The sequence below is a fragment of the Staurois parvus genome, unplaced genomic scaffold (genome assembly GCF_062004578.1).
Source record: "Staurois parvus isolate SC_StPar_1 unplaced genomic scaffold, SC_StPar_1.0 ptg001480l, whole genome shotgun sequence".
Lineage (NCBI taxonomy): Eukaryota > Metazoa > Chordata > Amphibia > Anura > Ranidae > Staurois > Staurois parvus.
This window is the reverse complement of record NW_028319276.1, coordinates 129,895-150,982: the sequence shown is the minus strand read 5'-3', so window position 1 is coordinate 150,982 and position 21,088 is coordinate 129,895.

The following is a 21,088-nucleotide window of genomic DNA, read 5'->3' as shown; positions in this document are numbered from 1 at the left end:
ACCATCCACTCACAGTGTCCCTAATCACCACCATCCACTCACAGTGTCCCTAATAACCGCCGCCACTCACAGTGTCCCTAATAACTGCCGCCACTCACAGTGTCACTAATCACCACCACCACTCACAGTGTTCCTAATCACCTCCACCACTCACAGTGTCCCTAATCACCACCATCCACTCACAGTGTCCCTAATCACCACCATCCACTCACAGTGTCCCTAATCACCACCATCCACTCACAGTGTCCCTAATAACCGCCACCACTCACAGTGTCCCTAATAACCGCCGCCACTCACAGTGTCACTAATCACCACCACCACTCACAGTGTTCCTAATAACCGCCGCCACTCACAGTGTCACTAATCACCACCACCACTCACAGTGTTCCTAATCACCTCCACCACTCACAGTGTCCCTAATCACCATCACCACTCACAGTGTCCCTAATCACCACCATCCACTCACAGTGTCCCTAATCACCACCATCCACTCACAGTGTCCCTAATAACCGCCGCCACTCACAGTGTCCCTAATCACCTCCACCACTCACAGTGTCCCTAATCACCTCCACCACTCACAGTGTCCCTAATCACCTCCACCACTCACAGTGTCCCTAATAACCGCCGCCACTCACAGTGTCCCTAATAACCGCCGCCACTCACAGTGTCACTAATCACCACCACCACTCACAGTGTTCCTAATCACCTCCACCACTCACAGTGTCCCTAATCACCACCATCCACTCACAGTGTCCCTAATCACCACCACCCACTCACAGTGTCCCTAATCACCGCCACCCACTCACAGTGTCCCTAATAACCGCCGCCACTCACAGTGTCCCTAATCCCCGCCACCCACTCACAGTGTCCCTAATCACCACCATCCACTCACAGTGTCCCTAATAACCGCCGCCACTCACAGTGTCCCTAATAACCGCCACCACTCACAGCCCTGAACCAGGAAGAAAGCCGCGACGCGCAGTTACGTTACGGTGCCTGTAGGAGGCGCCCTTCGGCGGTCTATGTACTGCGGCGGGTCGGCAAGCGGCCATTTCTTCATTTTCCCATCATTGTATAAAATATATCGAACGTTCCGGAGCCGCAACATTTGTGTCTTTTCTACCTGCCTGCGCTAAGCTCCTCGCTTCAATTTTGCAAATTGCAGACGGTAAAAATAGAAGCGGTCATTTTCGGCGCACACGCGTGTCATTTTCTACCGCTGCCCCGGGACCCCCATAGAAAGACACGCGAGCCGCTCTGCGATGGAGCCTATAATTACAGGATCTATAGAGGGAGGTGATCCGGGGGGAGGGAGGGGTCATTCTATGTATCAGGGACGGGTTGTCTCCATAAATAGCCTTGATATAAGAAGATCTGGAGGACGCAATGTCGGGACCCTGGACGCGGGGGGGGGCGGGGGGGTCGTGGGCCTCGCTGTGTCACTTTGGGACACTCCAACTGCTGACTGCGGCGGCAACTGGGCCTGACACCGGAGACGTGAAATATTGTACGCGGCGTTCCCGGGCCATTGTGTGGGGGATCGAGTTTCCTGCGGCCTCGTCCTCCAGCTGATGGAATCTTCCATGGGAAGAACAGGAACGGGCCGACTCCTCCCTCCGCAGGTCGCAAAGTGCCGAATATTGTCCCTCGTTATCCTATACTTGCCCCATCGGGAAGATAAGAGGCGACTTTTCTGTACTCGACCTCTTAGAATGTTCTATGGACAGGTCCATCGAGAGCTCATATGAGTCCACTTTGTATTGGGGGGAACATCGGAGCAGGGCACTCCCTCCCCCCCTTCCGAGTCACCCTTTATCTCTGCACCCTACCTACCTCTGAGCACCATCCCTTGGTTCCACCCCCTACCCACCTCTGAGCACCATCCCTTGGTTCCACCCACCTCCCAGTACCGTCCCTTGGTTCCACCCACCTCCGAGCACCGTCCCTTGGTTCCACCCACCTCCGAGCACCATCCTTTGGTTCCACCCCCCTACCCACCTCTAAGCACCATCCCTTGGTTCCACCCCCTACCCACCTCTGAGCACCGTCCCTTGGTTCCACCCCCTACCCACCTCTGAGCACCGTCCCTTGGTTCCACCCCCTACCCACCTCCAAGCACCGTCCCTTGGTTCCACCCACCTCCCAGTACCGTCCCTTGGTTCCACCCACCTCCGAGCACCGTCCCTTGGTTCCACCCCCTACCCACCTCTAAGCACCATCCCTTGGTTCCACCCCCTACCCACCTCCCAGTACCGTCCCTTGGTTCCACCCGCTACCCACCTCTGAGCACCGTCCCTTGGTTCCACCCCCTACCCACCTCCAAGCACCATCCCTTGGTTCCACCCACCTCCCAGTACCATCCCTTGGTTCCACCCACCTCCGAACACCATCCCTTGGTTCCACCCTCTACCCAGCTCCAAGCCCCATCCCTTGATTCCACCCCCTACCCACCTCCAAGCACCGTCCCTTGGTTCCACCCACCTCCCAGTACCGTCCCTTGGTTCCACCCACCTCCAAGCACCGTCCCTTGGTTCCACCCCCTACCCACCTCCAAGCACCGGCCCTTGGTTCCACCCCCGACCCACCTCCAAGCATCGGCCCTTGGTTCCACCCCCTACCCACCTCTGAGCACCTTCCCTTGGTTCCACCCCCTACCCACCTCCGAGCATCGTCCCTTGGTTCTACCCCCTACCCACCTCTGAGCACCATCCCTTGGTTCCACCCCCTACCCACCTCTAAGCACCATCCCTTGGTTCCACCCCCTACCCACCTCTAAGCACCATCCCTTGGTTCCACCCCCCTACCCACCTCTAAGCACCATCCCTTGGTTCCACCCCCTACCCACCTCTGAGCACCGTCCCTTGGTTCCACCCCCTACCCACCTCTAAGCACCATCTCTTGGTTCCACCCCCTACCCACCTCTGAGCACCATCCCTTGGTTCCACCCCCTACCCACCTCTGAGCACCATCCCTTGGTTCCACCCCCTACCCACCTCCCAGTACCGTCCCTTGGTTCCACCCCCTACCCACCTCTGAGCACCGTCCTTTGCAGGGGCAGACTGACCATTTGGAAACTGGGGCTCTGCCCGAGGGCCCGGGGTCAGTAGGGGGCCCCATGAGATGCCCCTGGTACCTTTTTCATAGGTTTTTTTGAGTTTGGGCGAGGACACAGGGGCCCCATGATCCCCTATTGTCCGGGGGCCCCATGAGTTGTCAGTCCGCCCCTGGTCCCTTGGTTCCACCCCCTACCCACCTCCAAGCACCATCCCTTGGTTCCACCCCCTTCCTGCCCCCAGGCCAATTTCCAGCTTTCAGCGCTGTCACACTTTGAATGACAATTGCGCGGTCATGCGACATTGCACCCATATGAAATTTTTATCATTTTTTTTGTGACAGATAAAGCTTTCTTTTGGTGGTATTTAATCACCTCGGGGTTTATTATTTTTTTCTAAACAAACCAAAAACAACTGAAAATTTTGAAAAAAAAAAAGTTTTTTCTTAATTTTTGTTATAAAATTTTGTAAATAAGTGATTTTTCTCCTTCACTGATGTGCGCTAATGAGGCTGCAGTGATGGGCACTGATAGGCTGCACTGATGAGGAGGCACTGGTAGGTGGCACTGATGGGCATTGACAGGCATCACAGATGGGCACTGAAAGGCAGCACTGATATATGGCACTGATTGGCAGCACTGTTAAGTAACACTGAAAGGCAGCTCAGATGGACACTGACAGGTGGCACTGTTGGGGCTACACTGATCATCAGTGCTCTGATGATCAGTGTAGATGTCTCCTCTGAGGAATGCTGATTACCGTCTCTCCTCTCCTCCCCTCTACTGACAGCTCGTGGGGAGAAGACTGCTGATAACCGGCATTTCCCTATTTACATGAGATCGCTGTGATTGGACACAGCTGATCACATGACCGAGCTGACATCTTTTGGCTCTTTCCGTTGATCGGTGATCCGCTGTGTCCGAGGGACCCCGCACATGACTTGTCAGTCCGCCCCTGGCTGATAGGTCAATTGGCTCCTGTCTAATCTGGTCCTGATGTGTGGTAGGGACCTTAGATTGTAATTGTTTTTGCTGTACAAAGTCGCACACAAGTCGCATGTAAAACATTCAGGTGCGACTTTCATGCGACTTTGAAGGGTTTACATGAAATCTACGGCCCCCAAGTCGCGTGAAAGTCGGACCGAAGTAGTGAAGGAACTACTTTGAAGTCGCTGCAACTTGAAGTCGCACAGATATGAATGGTACCCATTGGAAAACATGTGTAGGGGGGCAACTTGTCATGCGATTTTGGACCCCAAAGTTGCATAAAAAGTCGCATAAGCTTGAAAAAAGTCCCTGACCTTTCCAAAAATACAGCGGCTGAAAACGCACAGATGGGAACGTGTCCCCTGGGAAAGCAGGTTAAATGGACTTCGGCAAAACGCACCAAAGATCGCACGGGTGTGAGCCGGGCCTTCAAATGGGGAATGGAGAAGAAGTGATGCGACCCGAGCCGCTTCCCAGGCTGGTAGCTGTGCTCAGCCCTGAGCAGGTCATGGTGGGGGGGAGGAGGGGATGATGGAGCGTCTACCCCGTGGGCACGGCTGCAATTCACACCTCCCGGCTCCCACCGTACGCATATCCTGCCCATAAAAACGCACGGGGCCCCTGGCGCTCGTAACCATGGAATCCAGAGGGAGCCGAGACAGGCCCGGCATCGCATTCAGGGCTGCTGATGAAGTGAAACTTCCTGTAAATCAGAACTGTCAGCCGTCTACGGAAGGCTGCCTTGTGACGGCGAGGGGGGGGGGGGGGAATTGCGATACAGCGACTTTATTCAGGGGGCTCACCAGACGGGCCGGTTCGGGGTCCGTTGTCACCCTTTGGCTCCATTCACACTTGTGTGACTTCAAAGTTGTCAGATTTTCATTGCGACTTTACAGTGCGACTTGATGCGACTTTGGTGTGTCTTTGATTCAACTTTGGATGAGTGTGACTTTGGTGCGACTTTGATTCGACTTTGGATGAGTGTGACTTTGGTGCGACTTTGGTTTTGACTTTGGATGAGTGTGACTTTGGTGCGACTTTGGTTTTGACTTTGGATGAGTGTGACTTTGATTCGACTTTGGATGAGTGTGACTTCAGTGCGACTTTGGTGTGTCTTTGATTCGACTTTAGATGAGTGTGACTTCGGTGCGACTTTGGATGAGTGTGACTTCAGTGCGACTTTGGTGTGTCTTTGATTTGACTTTAGATGAGTGTGACTTCGGTGCGACTTTGGATGAGTGACTTTGGTGCGACTTTGATTTGACTTTGGATGAGTGTGACTTCGGTGCGACTTTGGATGAGTGACTTTGGTGCGACTTTGATTTGACTTTGGATGAGTGTGACTTCGGTGCGACTTTGGATGAGTGACTTTGGTGCGACTTTGATTTGACTTTGGATGAGTGACTTCGGTGCCACTTTGAGGCGACTTTGGATGAGTGACTTCGGTGCCACTTTGGGGCGACTTTGGATGAGTGTGACTTCGGTGCCACTTTGGGGCGACTGGGTCTGCTGTGAAAAGTCGCGCACAGGTCACATGTATATCATTCAGGTGTGACTTTCATGCGATTTTGGAAGGGTCACATGATAATCTATGGCCCTCAAGTCACATGGAAGTCGGACCAAAGCAGTTAAGGAAGTCGCACAGATATGAATGGGGCTCCTCAGGAAACATGGGGGGTGCGACTTGTCATGTGACGTTGGAAAGTCGCACAACTGTGATTGGGCTCTAAAATTAGAAACGTGGGAAGGGCTCCAATGGAAGACCAATCCTATCGCCAGCACAACGGTCAGTTAAAATTGCCCTGACTTCTTACCCGCCCCCCTCCCCTCCCCCTCTGATAACTTCTTAAATGAAACCATTCAGTTGTCATAATATTCCTTATTTAAGTCCCAGTGACATCATCACTGGGTCTCTGTGCTTCTCTATGCAATACATAGCAGCCTTCCCTAAGCCTAGGAGGGTGCTACATCCCAATAAAATATCTAAAATACATTTTCCGTTTCCAGCCGGTACACCTGTGCAAGACTGAAGGGGAGGAGCCAGTACACCTGTGCAATACTGAAGGGGAGGAGCCAGTACACCTGTGCAAGACTAAAGGGGAGGAGTCGGGACACCTGTGCAAGACTGAAGGGGAGGAGTCAGTACACCTGTGCAAGACTGAAGGGGAGGAGTCGGTACACCTGTGCAAGACTGAAGGGGAGGAGCTGGTAAACCTGTGCAAGACTGAAGAGGAGGAGCCGGTACACCTGTGCAAGACTGGAGGGGAGGAGCCGGTACACCTGTGCAAGACTGAAGGGGAGGAGCCGGAACACCTGTGCAAGACTGAAGGGGAGGAGCCGGAACACCTGTGCAAGACTGAAGGGGAGGAGCCAGTACACCTGTGCAAGACTGAAGGGGAGGAGCCGGTACACCTGTGCAAGACTGAAGGGGAGGAGCCGGTACACCTGTGCAAGACTGAAGGGGAGGAGCCGGTACACCTGTGCAAGACTGAAGGGGAGGAGCCGGAACAACTTGAATGGCTCACATTTTACAATAGTTATCCTTGTTATCTGTAGATTTGTCTGCGACTCACAGCTGGCTTCCTCTAATAGGGTGACAACCTGATCCTCGGGCTTGTAATGCGGTTGTAGCGTTGTCACCTTTTTGCAGACACTCCTGTGTACAGACTACAGCATGCAGTGGAGCCTGGGACATGTCGTCAGGAATACTGTCAGTGCTGGGGACCTCCGGGGGGGGGGGCTTCCCCCCCCCCTCCACCATCCCGGCCCCCCACAAAAAAGTAATTAATTCTTTCATATTTTATTATTATCATTAAAAATGAAGTTATTTTTTATTTGTACTTTTTCTTGCTGTCTGCGCGGCAATATCGGCATTTTCGGCGGAGGGGGCGGGTTTACGCATGTGGTGTCCTTGTCCTTTTCCTCCAATCAGATCTCGGCATCCTCGTCTTCCAACCCGATGACGTGGCCGAGGAGGCAACTTTTGCCTGAATGTGGATCTCAGCTGCCGGGGGGATCAGGGGCGGACTGACCATTCGGGGCCCGGGGTCAGTAGGGGGCCCCATGAGATGCCCCTGGTATCTTTCATAGGCTTTTTTGGGTGTGGTTTGAGTGTGTGTGAGGACACAGGGGCCCTATGATCCCCTACTGCCCGGGGGCCCCATGAGTTGTCAGTCCGCCCCTGGGAGGGATTCATTCAGTCCCGGTTCACATACATGAGGTGCGGTCAATCACATGTGATTCTGGAACAGCACCGCATTCCTCTGCCAATCACATGCGACTCTGGATCCGCACCGCATTCCCCTGCCAATCACGTGATTCTGGATCCGCACCGCATTCCCCTGCCAATCGCATGTGATTCTGGATCCGCACCGCATTCCCCTGCCAATCGCATGTGATTCTGGAACTGCACCGCATTCCCCTGCCAATCGCATGTGATTCTGGATCTGCACCGCATTCCCCTGACAATCGCATGTGATTCTGGATCCGCACCGCATTCCCCTGACAATCACGTGATTCTGGATCCGCACCGCATTCCCCTGACAATCACGTGATTCTGGATCCGCACCGCATTCCCCTGACAATCACGTGATTCTGGATCCGCACCGCATTCCCCTGACAATCACGTGATTCTGGATCCGCACCGCATTCCCCTGACAATCACGTGATTCTGGATCCGCACCGCATTCCCCTGACAATCGCATGTGATTCTGGATCCGCACCGCATTCCCCTGACAATCGCATGTGATTCTGGATCCGCACCGCATTCCCCTGACAATCGCATGTGATTCTGGATCCGCACCGCATTCCCCTGACAATCGCATGTGATTCTGGATCCGCACCGCATTCTCCTGCCAATCGCATGTGATTCTGGATCTGCACCACATTTCCCTGCCAATCACGTGATCCTGAAACCACACCGCATTCCTCTGCCAATCGCATGTGATTTGCGTGCGGTCTGATCGGAGCTGTACATTTTGTATGGCTCTGATCGCACCAAAAAGGTGCAGGATCAGGGGCGGACTGACCATTTGGAAACTCGGCACTGCCCGAGGGCCCGGGGTCAGTAGGGGGCCACATGAGATGCCCCTGGTACCTTTTTCATAGGCTTTTTGGAGTTTGGGCAAGGACACAGGGGCCCCATGATCCCCTATTGCCCGGGGGCCCCATGAGTTGTCAGTCCGCCCCTGGTTGTGAACCTCCAACATGAAGCCTGGACAAAGCACATCCCTCTATAGTGTGTCCTTGTCTCAGTCAATAGCACTGACCGTCATTTCTGTCTCCTGCCTCCTTCCTCTGCTATCAGCATGAGTCACTTCTGACAAGTTTTCCTGACACCAAGAGATAAATGGTGACAGGGAAGGGAGCTCCAGCACACAGCCTGTGATGGACAGCCTCAGCTCTGTTACTGTGTGCTGTGTGGAGGGGCGGTGTCTCTTCCCTCCAATCAGCTCTCAGAGCTCTGCTCTCAGCTCCCCGCCCCCGGCTTTCTGGAAGTTCAGACAAGCTGTACGAATTCTGCTCTTTGAACAGATGTAAAGATGAGATGTGTGCAGATAAACAGGTACAACGTATGTAAGTAACATTGTTTATAAACATCGATCAGACGGGAGATGGAGAGATACAAAGTAACATTGTTTATAAACATCGATCAGACGGGAGATGGAGAGATACAAAGGAACATTGTTTATAAACATCGATCAGACGGGAGATGGAGAGATACAAAGTAACATTGTTTATAAACATCGATCAGACGGGAGATGGAGAGATACAAAGGAACATTGTTTATAAACATCGATCAGACGGGAGATGGAGAGATACAAAGTAACATTGTTTATACACATCGATCAGACAGGAGATGGAGAGATACAAAGTAACATCGTTTATAAACATCGATCAGACGGAAGATGGAGAGATACAAAGTAACATTGTTTATAAACATCGATCAGACGGGATAGAGAGATACAAAGTAACATTGTTTATAAACGTCGATCAGACGGGAGATGGAGAGATACAAAGTAACATTGTTTATAAACATCGATCAGACGGGGGATAGAGAGATACAAAGTAACATTGTTTATAAACGTCGATCAGACGGGAGATAGAGATACAAAGTAACATTGTTTATAAACATCGATCAGACGGGGGATAGAGAGATACAAAGTAACATTGTTTATAAACATCGATCAGACGGGAGATGGAGAGATACAAAGTAACATTGTTTATAAACATCGATCAGACGGGAGATGGAGATACAAAGTAACATTGTTTATAAACATCGATCAGACGGGAGATGGAGAGATACAAAGTAACATTGTTTATAAACATCGATCAGACGGGAGATGGAGAGATACAAAGTAACATTGTTTATAAACATCGATCAGACGGGAGATAGAGAGATACAAAGTAACATTGTTTATAAACATCGATCAGACGGGAGATACAAAGTAACATTGTTTATAAACATCGATCAGACGGGAGATGGAGAGATACAAAGTAACATTGTTTATAAACATCGATCAGACGGGAGATGGAGAGATACAAAGTAACATTGTTTACAGGGAGACATTTTAATAGCTTTGAGGTCAGCGCGTGGCGCGGCAGATGGCAGTAAAACCAATCAGGTCGACCCTCCAATATACGCACCGCGGGGGGTCGTTCTGTGTATCCGAGATGGACAGTTTTACGGCGCGCGGCGCAGCGAGGACGAGGTGCTGATGTCCTGGACGGGTGATGAAGAGTCCGGGGGAAATTGTAAAACGTCTGGAAGTGCCGCCTGACATTCCGGAGAGCGGGCTGCAAGATATTATTATCCGGCCGGCGGTCATAAAGTCGCGTCACGCGCACCGGAGGTAGCGTTACGCGTCCCACCAGACACACGTGGCAGGTGATGACAACAGAAGAGTCCTCATGTATCAGACCGACCGCATCCACACACGGGTCACGATCGCCCTTCCAATTCCCAGGACATCGGCAGGCAAGGACCTGTCACTGCAGTCCAGCGTTTTCCAGCAAGCGCGGTATGACACTGACCACCATATCACCAACTTTCAGTGCGTTTTGGACACAGAAAAAAGCAACTTAAACGCATGGAGTGTGAACTGACCTTTGGAGCGGTTCGCACTATAGAAACGCAGTCCAGATGCGTTCCGGGCGCGGTTTTGTATGAGCATTTTTTATGCATTTTTGAGGCATTCTGGTGCGTTTTCTATGCATTCCAGTTAATTTTTTTCCTCTCCCTTTTTCAATTTAAAATGTGCATTTTTGGTGCGTTTGGTGCGTTCCAATGCGTTTTCGATGCATCTTACCGCGTTCCACGTTTTTTTCTGCACCCGGAACGCACTGGAACTGCAAGCTCTGATGTGAACTATGACACTGACAACCAGATCACCGACTTTCTGTGCGATTTGGATGCAGAAAAAAAAGCAACTAAAATGCATGGAGTGTGAACCGGCCCTAACCACCTTCCATCCGGCCCATGTATATAAACGGCTGGACATGGCACTCCAGGGGCTGGTTGTCATTCATAAACGGCACCCGCATTTTCAAGCTGTGCATGCTCCCTGGGATCGCACGGCACCACGATCCGGTGCCCCCTGCGTCCTTCAGGCACAGTGGAACACCAATCGTCAGATGGGACCTCTGTGTGAGGTCCCGATCATGTGATCACTGATTGGCCAATCAGTGATCACATGCAAAGTAATAAGCAAGATGTCACTCCTGACATAATTGCTTACTACGTGTGAAATCTGTGAATGATCACAGAGATCACATGGTACAGGGCTATTCAAAACAGCCTTGTACCATGTGACAAGCTGTGACCAATCACAGCTCACACAGTATTTCTCAATGGCTGCAAGAATGCCACCAGAGAGAAGGAGAAATGATTGCGGTTACAGCCTTTATGGGTGTAAAAGCAATCAGTGAAAAAAAAAAATCTTCATCACCCCCCACAAGTAGTACAGTGTCGCCATGGTGACCCTACTGCTAGGGTGACAGTATGTAAAAAAAAAACATACATAATTATCTATAAAAATAAAATAATACTAAAACATTTTTTTTTTTAAATTATAGTTTTTGGTTATAAACTAATTTGGGTTTTTTCTTTTTACAAAAAAGATAACTGAATACATTTTGGCCAAGATTTATGATGAAATATTATTTATTTGCAAAATTTTATAAGAAAAACACTTTTTTCAAAATTTTTGGATTTTTTCATTTATACAGCACAAAAAAATAAAACTCCCAGCGGTGAATAAATACCACCAAAATAAAGCTTTATCTGTCTGAAAAATGCTAAAAAAAATCATACGGGTACAGTGTTGCATGACCGCGCAATTGTCATTCAAAGTGTGATAGCGCTGAAAGTGTCCGGACTGGAAGGGGGGGAAGTGTCCGGACTGGAAGGGGGGGAAAGTGTCCGGACTGGAAGGGGGGGGGGGAGTGTCTGGACTGGAAGGGGGTGAAAGTGTCCGGACTGGAAGGGGGTGAAAGTGTCCGGACTGGAAGGGGGGGGAAGCGTCCGGACTGGAAGGGGGGAAAGTGTCCGGACTGGAAGGGGGGGAAAGGGAAGTGTCCGGACTGGAAGGGGGGAAAGTGTCCGGACTGGAAGGGGGGGGGAAGTGTCCGGACTGGAAGGGGGGGAGTGTCCGGACTGGAAGGGGGGGAGTGTCCGGACTGGAAGGGGGTGAAAGTGTCCGGACTGGAAGGGGGGAAAGTGTCCGGACTGGAAGGGGGGGGGAAGTGTCCGGACTGGAAGGGGGGGAAGTGTCTGGACTGGAAGGGGGGGAAGTGTCTGGACTGGAAGGGGGGAAAGTGTTCGGACTGGAAGGGGGGGGGGAGTGTCCGGACTGGAAGGGGGGAAAGTGTTCGGACTGGAAGGGGGGGGGGAGTGTCTGGACTGGAAGGGGGGGAAGTGTCCGGACTGGAAGGGGGGGGGGGGGAAGTGTCCAGACTGGAAGGAGGGGGAAATTGTCCGGACTGGAAGGGGGGGGGAAGTGTCCGGACTGGAAGGGGGGGGGAAGTGTCCGGACTGGAAGGGGGGGAAAGGGAAGTGTCCGGACTGGAAGGGGGGGAAAGGGAAGTGTCCAGACTGGAAGGGGGGGAAAGTGTCCGGACTGGAAGGGGGGGAAAGTGTCCGGACTGGAAGGGGGGGAAAGTGTCCGGACTGGAAGGGGGGGAAGTGTCCGGACTGGAAGGGGGGGGGGGGGGAAGTGTCCGGACTGGAAGGGGGGGGGGGGGAAGTGTCCGGACTGGAAGGGGGGGAAGTGTCCGGACTGGAAGGGGGGAGAAAGTGTCCGGACTGGAAGGGGGGGGGAAGTGACCGGACTGGAAGGGGGGGAAGTGTCTGGACTGGAAGGGGGGGAAGTGTCTGGACTGGAAGGGGGGAAAGTGTTCGGACTGGAAGGGGGGGGGGAGTGTCCGGACTGGAAGGGGGGAAAGTGTTCGGACTGGAAGGGGGGGGGAGTGTCTGGACTGGAAGGGGGGGAAGTGTCCGGACTGGAAGGGGGGGGGGGGGAAGTGTCCGGACTGGAAGGAGGGGGAAAGTGTCCGGACTGGAAGGGGGGGAAAGTGTCCGGACTGGAAGGGGGGGAAAGTGTCCGGACTGGAAGGGGGGGAAAGTTTCCGGACTGGAAGGGGGGGAAAGTGTCCGGACTGGAAGGGGGGGAAAGTGTCCGGACTGGAAGGGGGGGAAAGTGTCCGGACTGGAAGGGGGGGAAGTGTCCGGACTGGAAGGGGGGGGGGGGGAAGTGTCCGGACTGGAAGGGGGGGGGGGGAAGTGTCCGGACTGGAAGGGGGGGGGAAGTGTCCGGACTGGAAGGGGGGGGAAAGTGTCCGGACTGGAAGGGGGGGGGGAAGTGTCTGGACTGGAAGGGGGGGAAGTGTCTGGACTGGAAGGGGGGGAAGTGTCTGGACTGGAAGGGGGGAAAGTGTCTGGACTGGAAGGGGGGAAAGTGTCCGGACTGGAAGGGGGGGAGTGTCCGGACTGGAAGGGGGGAAAGTGTCTGGACTGGAAGGGGGGGAAAGTGTCCGGACTGGAAGGGGGGGAGTGTCCGGACTGGAAGGGGGGAAAGTGTTCGGACTGGAAGGGGGGGGGGAGTGTCTGGACTGGAAGGGGGGGAAGTGTCCGGACTGGAAGGGGGGAAAGTGTTCGGACTGGAAGGGTGGGGGGGAGTGTCCGGACTGGAAGGGGGGGGGGGAAAGTGTCCGGACTGGAAGGGGGGGGGAAAGTGTCCGGACTGGAAGGGGGGGGGGGAAAGTGTCCGGACTGGAAGGGGGGGGGGAAGTGTCCGGACTGGAAGGGGGGGGGGAGTGTCCGGACTGGAAGGGGGGAAAATGTCCGGACTGGAAGGGGGGAAAGTGTCCGGACTGGAAGGGGGGAAAGTGTCCGGACTGGAAGGGGGGGGGGGAGTGTCTGGACTGGAAGGGGGGGAAGTGTCTGGACTGGAAGGGGGGAAAGTGTTCGGACTGGAAGGGGGGGGGGAGTGTCCGGACTGGAAGGGGGGAAAGTGTTCGGACTGGAAGGGGGGGGGGGAGTGTCTGGACTGGAAGGGGGGGAAAGTGTCCGGACTGGAAGGGGGGAAAGTGTTCGGACTGGAAGGGGGGGGGGAGTGTCTGGACTGGAAGGGGGGGAAGTGTCCGGACTGGAAGGGGGAAAGTGTTCAGACTGGAAGGGGGGGGGAGTGTCTGGACTGGAAGGGGGGGGAAGTGTCCGGACTGGAAGGGGGGAAAGTGTTCGGACTGGAAGGGGGGGGGGAGTGTCTGGACTGGAAGGGGGGGAAGTGTCTGGACTGGAAGGGGGGGAAGTGTCTGGACTGGAAGGGGGGGAAGTGTCTGGACTGGAAGGGGGGGAGTGTCTGGACTGGAAGGGGGGAGTGTCTGGACTGGAAGGGGGGGAAGTGTTCGGACTGGAAGGGGGGGGGGGGAGTGTCTGGACTGGAAGGGGGGGAAGTGTCTGGACTGGAAGGGGGGGGGAAGTGTTCGGACTGAAAGTGGTTAAAGCAAAAAGCAGCATTTTTGCTATAATAGACTTCAATGGAGAAGCTGCTGAAATACATGGTAGTGCGTTTTTGACGCATTTTTGCTGTGTTTTGCATCTTTATTCTGCCCAGCAAAAAAAAAAAATTTCCACTTTAACATTATTATTATACAGGATTTATATGGCGCCAACTGTTCACTCAGCGCTTTACAATATAACAAAAAAAGTGGCTGAACAAAACTCAAAACGCGTTAAAAACGGATGAAAAAAATGAAAAATGATCTGCGAAACGCAAACTGCGTAGGTGTGAACGGGGCCATAATCCTAGTCCTCAGCCGCAACCCTCCCATATGGAAGAAAAATATATTTGAAAGGCTACAATTTTGTCCGTATTCAATATATTTAAAAATATATTTCAATAAATATATATTTATACTGTATGTTGAAATGTGTTTTTATTACAAAATATATGAAAAATATTTTTAAAAATAAATTTCAAATATACCGCATGTCTTTAAAAATACATTTAATCTACATTTTTTGGAACGCATTTACAAATATATGTTAAAATTACTTTTTTTATATGTTAAAAATATGTGAAGAATATATTTAAAAAAAATATATTTTAAAAAATATTTTTCATATATTTTGTAATATATAAAAAACGCATTTCAGCATGCAGTATATATATATATATTCTCACATACACTGTATATTTATTGAAATATATTTTAAAATATATTGAATACGGCCAAAATTGTGACTGCCATACTAGATCCATAGGAAATCATGTGAAATGGACTGTAGAGCGTTTCTGCCAACCCCCAACTGCCAATCTCCCCCTGAGCCCCGCCCCCAACGAAGCTCCAACTTTTGGGGTCGCAGCAGGACACGGCGCTGAGGTCACAAGATGGCTACTGCAGCCCCGGCGTACCCCTCGAGCAGCTACAGCCAAGGCCACGGCTATACTGCATTCGGGTGAAGGACCTAATTCACCGCACTGACGGCATGCTAAAGTTGCTTCCCAAGCAATAATATCTTCGAGAGGCCGCGTTGGCATTCCTGGGGCCACAGAGGGTTGCCCGGGGTGGATTGTTATGCCAGGATCAGTAGCGGACGGAGTCCGTGGCACATACTCCATGTTTTTGGTGTTTTAGAGGAGCGTTCTGGGGGACGTGGGTCATGTGAAGGATCCATCAGGGGGGTGCACAGCAGGCGGAGAGGTTTGATCATCGCACACATGCTGCACACTCCATGTACATCGTATATTCTGACTTGTCAAAACGAGGAGTTCTGGCACTTCGTCTTCTCCCTGCTGGGTAAAAACGAGAGAAATTTCTTTTCATGTGTCCCAGACGAAGCGTAACTGGATGCCAGCTGTTGGGCCCTCATGTGTCTCGTTAGCATCTGCTGGCAGTGGCCGGAAAAAATGGAAATCCCGTGTACAGTGAGGGATCTGGCCAGCTTTGGCCCCAGGAATTGCTGCAGCACGTGGTGACAACGATTTACAAAGGGTCCAGGGGCATCCTGGTGTTCACACTGGGTACAGTGAGGGATCTGGCCAGCTTTGGCCCCAGGAATTGCTGCAGCACGTGGTGACAACGATTTACAAAGGGTCCAGGGGTATCCTGGTCTTTCCATTGGGTACGCCACGTACGGTGAGGGATCTGGCCAGCTTTGACCCCTAATATAGCTGCAGCACGTGGTGACAACAGGGGGTACAGCCAGGGGACAAAGGGTCCTGGGGGATCCTGATGTTCACATCGGGTACACCACGTACAGTGAGGGATCTGGCCAGCTTTGGCCCCTGGAATAGCTGCAGCACGTGGTGACAACGATTTACAAAGGGTCCTGGGGCATCCTAGTGTTCACACTGGGTACACCACGTACGGTGAGGGATCTGGCCAGCTTTAGCCCCAGGAATTGTTGCAGCATGTGGTGACAACAGGGGGTCCAACCAGGGGACAAAGGATTTTGGGGTATCCTGGTGTTCACACGTACAGTGAGGGATCTATCCACCTTTGGCCCCTAGAATAGCTGCAGCACGTGGTGACAACGATTTACAAAGAGTCCTGGGGCATCCTAGTGTTCACACTGTGTACACCACGTACGGTGAGGGATCTGGCCAGCTTTGGCCCCTAGAATACCTGCAGCATGTGGTGACAACATGGGGTCCAACCTGGATACAAAGGATTTCGGGGCATCCTGGTGTTCACACTGGGTACACCACGTACGGTGAAGGATCTGGCCAGCTTTGGCCCCTAGAATATCTGCAGCATGTGGTGACAACAGGGGGTCCAAGCAGGGGACAAAGGATTTTGGGGCATCCTGGTGTTCACACGTACAGTGAGGGATCTATCCACCTTTGGCCCCTAGAATAGCTGCAGCACGTGGTGACAATGATTTACAAAGGGTCCTGGGGCATCCTGGTGTTCACACTGTGTACACCACGTACGGTGAGGGATCTGGCCACCTTTGGCCCTTAGAATATCTGCAGCATGTGGTGACAACAGGGGGTCCAACCTGAATACAAAGGATTTCGGGGCATCCTGATGTTCACACTGGGTACACCGTGTACAGTGAGGGATCTGGCCAGCTTTGGCCCCAGGAATTGCTGCAGCATGTGATGACAATGATTTACAAAGGGTCCAGGAGCATCCTAATGTTCACACGGGGAATAGTGAGGGATCTAACCATCTTTGGCCCCTAGAATAGCTGCAGCACATGGTGACAACAATTTACAAAGGGTCCAGGAGCATCCTGGTGTTCACACCAGGTACACCACGTACAGTGAGAGATCTGGCCAGATTTGGCCCCAGGAATTGCTGCAGCACATGGTGACAATGATTTACAAAGGGTCCTGGGGCATCCAGATGATCACACTGGGTACACCTTGTACAGTGAGGGATCTTGCCACCTTTGACCCTGGAATAGCTGCAGCATGTGGTGACAACAAGGGGTCTAATCAAGGGACAAAGGGTTCTGGGGGATCCTGATGTTCACAGTGGTCATATAAATGAAAATCCCATGTACAGTGCAGGATCTATCCACCTTTGGCCTGGAATAGCTGCAGCATGTGGGGACAAGGGTTCCAACAAGGGGACAAAGGGTCTTGGGGCATCCTGATGTTCACAATGGGTACATCATGTACAGTGAGGGATCTGGCCACCTTCGGCCCCTAGAATAGCTGCAACATGTGGTGACAACGAGGAGTCCAACAAGGGGACAAAGGGTCTCGAGGCATCCTGATGTTCACAATGGGTACATCATGTACAGTGATGGATCAGGCCGGTTTTGTCTCCTAGAATAGCTGCAGCATATGGTGACAACAAGTGGTCCAACCAGCGGACAAAGGGTCCTGGGGGATCCTGATGTTTACAATGGCCATACAAATGGAAACCTCCATGTACAGTGTGGGATCTGGCCACCTTTGGCCCTGGAATAGCTTCAGCATGTGGTGACAACAAGGGGTCCAACAAGAGGACAAAGGTCTTGGGGCATCCTGGTTTTAAAGGCCATAAAATGTAAACCCCATGTGCAGTGCAATATCTAGCAACGTTTGACCCCATCATAACTCAGTGACTTACAAAGGTTGCCAGGGAAATCCTGGTGCTCACAATGGTTATGGAGATATCAGGCCACCATACAACTGGCAAAGGCAGATTGATAGAGATGGACTTCCACCAGTGCCACATTCAGAGTTACTGTTATTCAAATTTGTTTTGTTGTTGCTGCCCCAAATCCTTCTGGCACTTGGACTAATTGGTTGGATATACTTATGATCAGTGTGTTCATAATTTTCTCCTAGAAAGAGGGAGATTGTTCCCGATATGGCTGCTGTCCAATTATAGGCAACTGGAGGCATTTCTCCCCCTAGAAAGCCTTGAGGGCAATTTGTTGGAATCTGGGGAGATTTCTCCTTCTAGGAAGTATTGAGGAATATTTGTTAGGATCTGGAGAGGTTTCTCCTTCTAAGAAGTCTTGAGGGTCATTTGTTGGGATCAGAAAGCAAGGTGGTCATATTTGTACTAAGGTTTTATGTTTCTGCCCTTGTTTTGCTTGTAAGGGAAGACCATTCCTCCTAAGAAGCCTTGAGGGCCGCTTGTTGGAATCTGGAGAGGTTTCTTCTGCTAAAAACCCTTGAGGGCCATTTATTGGGATTTGGAGAGATTTCTTCTCCTAAGAAGCCTTGAGGGCCATTTGTTTGGATCTGGAGAGATTTCACTTCCTAGGAAGCCTTGAGGGCCATTTGTTGGGATCTGGAGAAATGTCTCCTTCTACGAAAGGCTTAAGGGGCCATCTGTTGTAATCTGGAGAGGTTTTCCCTCCTAAGAAGCCTTGAGGGCCATTTGTAGGGATATGGAGAGGTTTCTTCTCCTAGGAAGCCTTGGGGACCATTTGTGGGGATATAGAGGGATTTCTCCTAAGAAGCATTGAGGGCCATTTGTAGGGATCTGGAGAAGTTTCTTCTCATAAGAAGCCTTGAGGGCCATCTGTAGGGATCTGGAGAGGTTTCTTCTCCTAGGAAGCCTTGGGAACCATTTGTAGGGATCTGGAGAGGGTTCTTCTCCTAGGAAGCCTTGGGGACCATTTATAGGGATCTGGAGAGATTTGTCCTCCTAGGAAGCCTTGGGGACCATTTATAGGGATCTGGAGAGATTTGTCCTCCTAGAAAGCATTGAGGACCATTTGTATAGATCTGGAGAGATCTCTCCTCCTAGGAAGCCTTGAGGGCTATTTGTTGGGATCTGGAGAGGTTTCTCCTCCTAAGAAGTCTTGAGGGCCATTTGTTGGAGTCTGGAAAGATTTCTCCTCCTAGGAAACACTGAGGGTCATTTATTGGGATCTGGAGAGATTTCTCCTGCTAGAAAGCACTGAGGAACATTTGTAGAGATCTGGAGAGATTTCTCCTCCTCAGAAGCCTTGAGGGCCATTCGTTGGGATTAGAAACAAGGTGGTCATATTTGTATTAAGGTTTTATGTTGCTGCCCTTGTTTTGCTTGTAAGGATCTGGAGAAGTTTCTCCTTCTAGGAAGCCTTGGGGACCATTTGTGGGGATATAGAGGGATTTCTCCTAAGAAGCCTTGAGGGCCATTTGTAGGAATCTGGAGAGGTTTCGTCTCATAAGAAGCCTTGAGGGCCATCTGTAGGGATCTGGAGAGGTTTCTTCTCCTAGGAAGCCTTGGGAACCATTTGTAGGGATCTGGAGAGGGTTCTTCTCCTAGGAAGCCTTGAGGACCATTTATAGGGATCTGGAGAGATTTGTCCTTCTAGAAAGCATTGAGGACCATTTGTATAGATCTGGAGAGATCTCTCCTCCTAAGAAGTCTTGAGGGCCATTTGTTGGAGTCTGGAGAGATTTCTCCTCCTAGGAAACACTGAGGGTCATTTATTGGGATCTGGAGAGATTTCTCCCCCTAGAAAGCACTGAGGATCATTTATTGGGATCTGGAGAGATTTCTCCCCCTAGAAAGCACTGAGGATCATTTATTGGGATCTGGAGAGATTTCTCCCCCTAGAAAGCACTGAGGAACATTTGTAGAGATCTGGAGAGATTTCTCCTCCTCTGAAGCCTTGAGGGCCATTCGTTGGGATCAGAAAGCAAGGTGGTCATATTTGTATTAAGGTTTTATGTTGCTGCCCTTGTTTTGCTTGTAAGGATCTGGAGTAGTTTCTCCTTCTAAGAAGTCTTGAGGGTCATTTGTTGGAATCTGGAGAGATTGCTCCTCCTAGGAAGCCTTGAGGGCCATTCGTTGGGATCAGAAAGCAAGGTGGTCATATTTGCACTTAGGACTTATGTTGCTGCCCTTGTTTTGCTTGTAAGGGAAGACCACTGAGTCCTATTTTGATGGTCCTCCCAGGGGGCAGGCTAGGGTTTGGATGGTGGTCCTCAGGCTCCTGACCTCAGTCTTGAAGTATTATTGAATTAGAGAACCTGAGGAAGTGTGGTTGGGGACCCATGAAACGTGTCATGAATGAAACGTTCATTTTACCTGACCAGACTCTACCCTACATCAAGGACGTCAAGCTGGGTGCTGTACTGAGAACAACACAGCACCCACACTCAGTACTCCTCAGCCCTGATGCAAGCAGTGGGCTGGCTCTTGGGAGGAGTTATGCAAATATCAAAACCCCATGATGGATGGAAGATTGCCATAGGTAACGCCCACATATGACGTTGATGAGCGCCCATAATTGATAGAACTGAAATTCAATGGCTGAAAGGGGTGGGCCAAGGGCTGGAAAGAAAGCTAGATGACGCAGGAAACGAGGCATCTGCTTTTCTCGCTAGAAGGACGGCACCATCTTTGTTCAGGCATCATCCAGGGTCACCGTCTGCTTCCTGGTTGCTGACACCCTTAAAGGACCAGGAGACCCCAAAATGTATCAGATTGTGTCCATTCTTGTAGATGCTTCCATTACGCCATTAGCGACTTTTAATCGATTGGTTGCGTGTGGCCAGCTCCTGTTTCCCCGACGTATTCCTGAATCCTTGGCTTTGGCAGAGCTCTGCCCTAACCACACGATAAAAGCAGGAAGGGGAGACGACTGTCCACACCCTCGAAGGAAATGAGCCGTTGCACAGCGAACGTATCAGTGGAAAGTTTTTCTTATGATTTGTACAATGGCGATCTGTAAATCGATTGTAAATGTAACACTGGAGCATAAAAGTCACACGTGTGAGCAATCCGTCTTCAGGTGCCGTTTTATCACACCGTAAAATATAACAATCATTCCTACTGTAGCCGGGGGGGGGGGGGGTGCCGGGAGTCCTCGCCCCTCCCACGCTCACCAGGGATGGGGGGGAACAATGTGTGAGCCCTGAGCAGGAAACGATCGACGCCTCTGTATCCATCTGCTGGGCTGTAACATTTCACTGAAGCCACTAGGGCCACTATAGGGAATCATGGGGCCCATACTGCCTACCTGATACTGCACTGCAACAGGCGGATGACAAGGGGACAGGCAAGGGAAGGGCCCCATCCCCGCACTGCAACTAAACATGATGGATGGATACAATTTCTTGCCAATTGAGCATTTCTACCATTTCCAACAGTTGAAATTTCAAA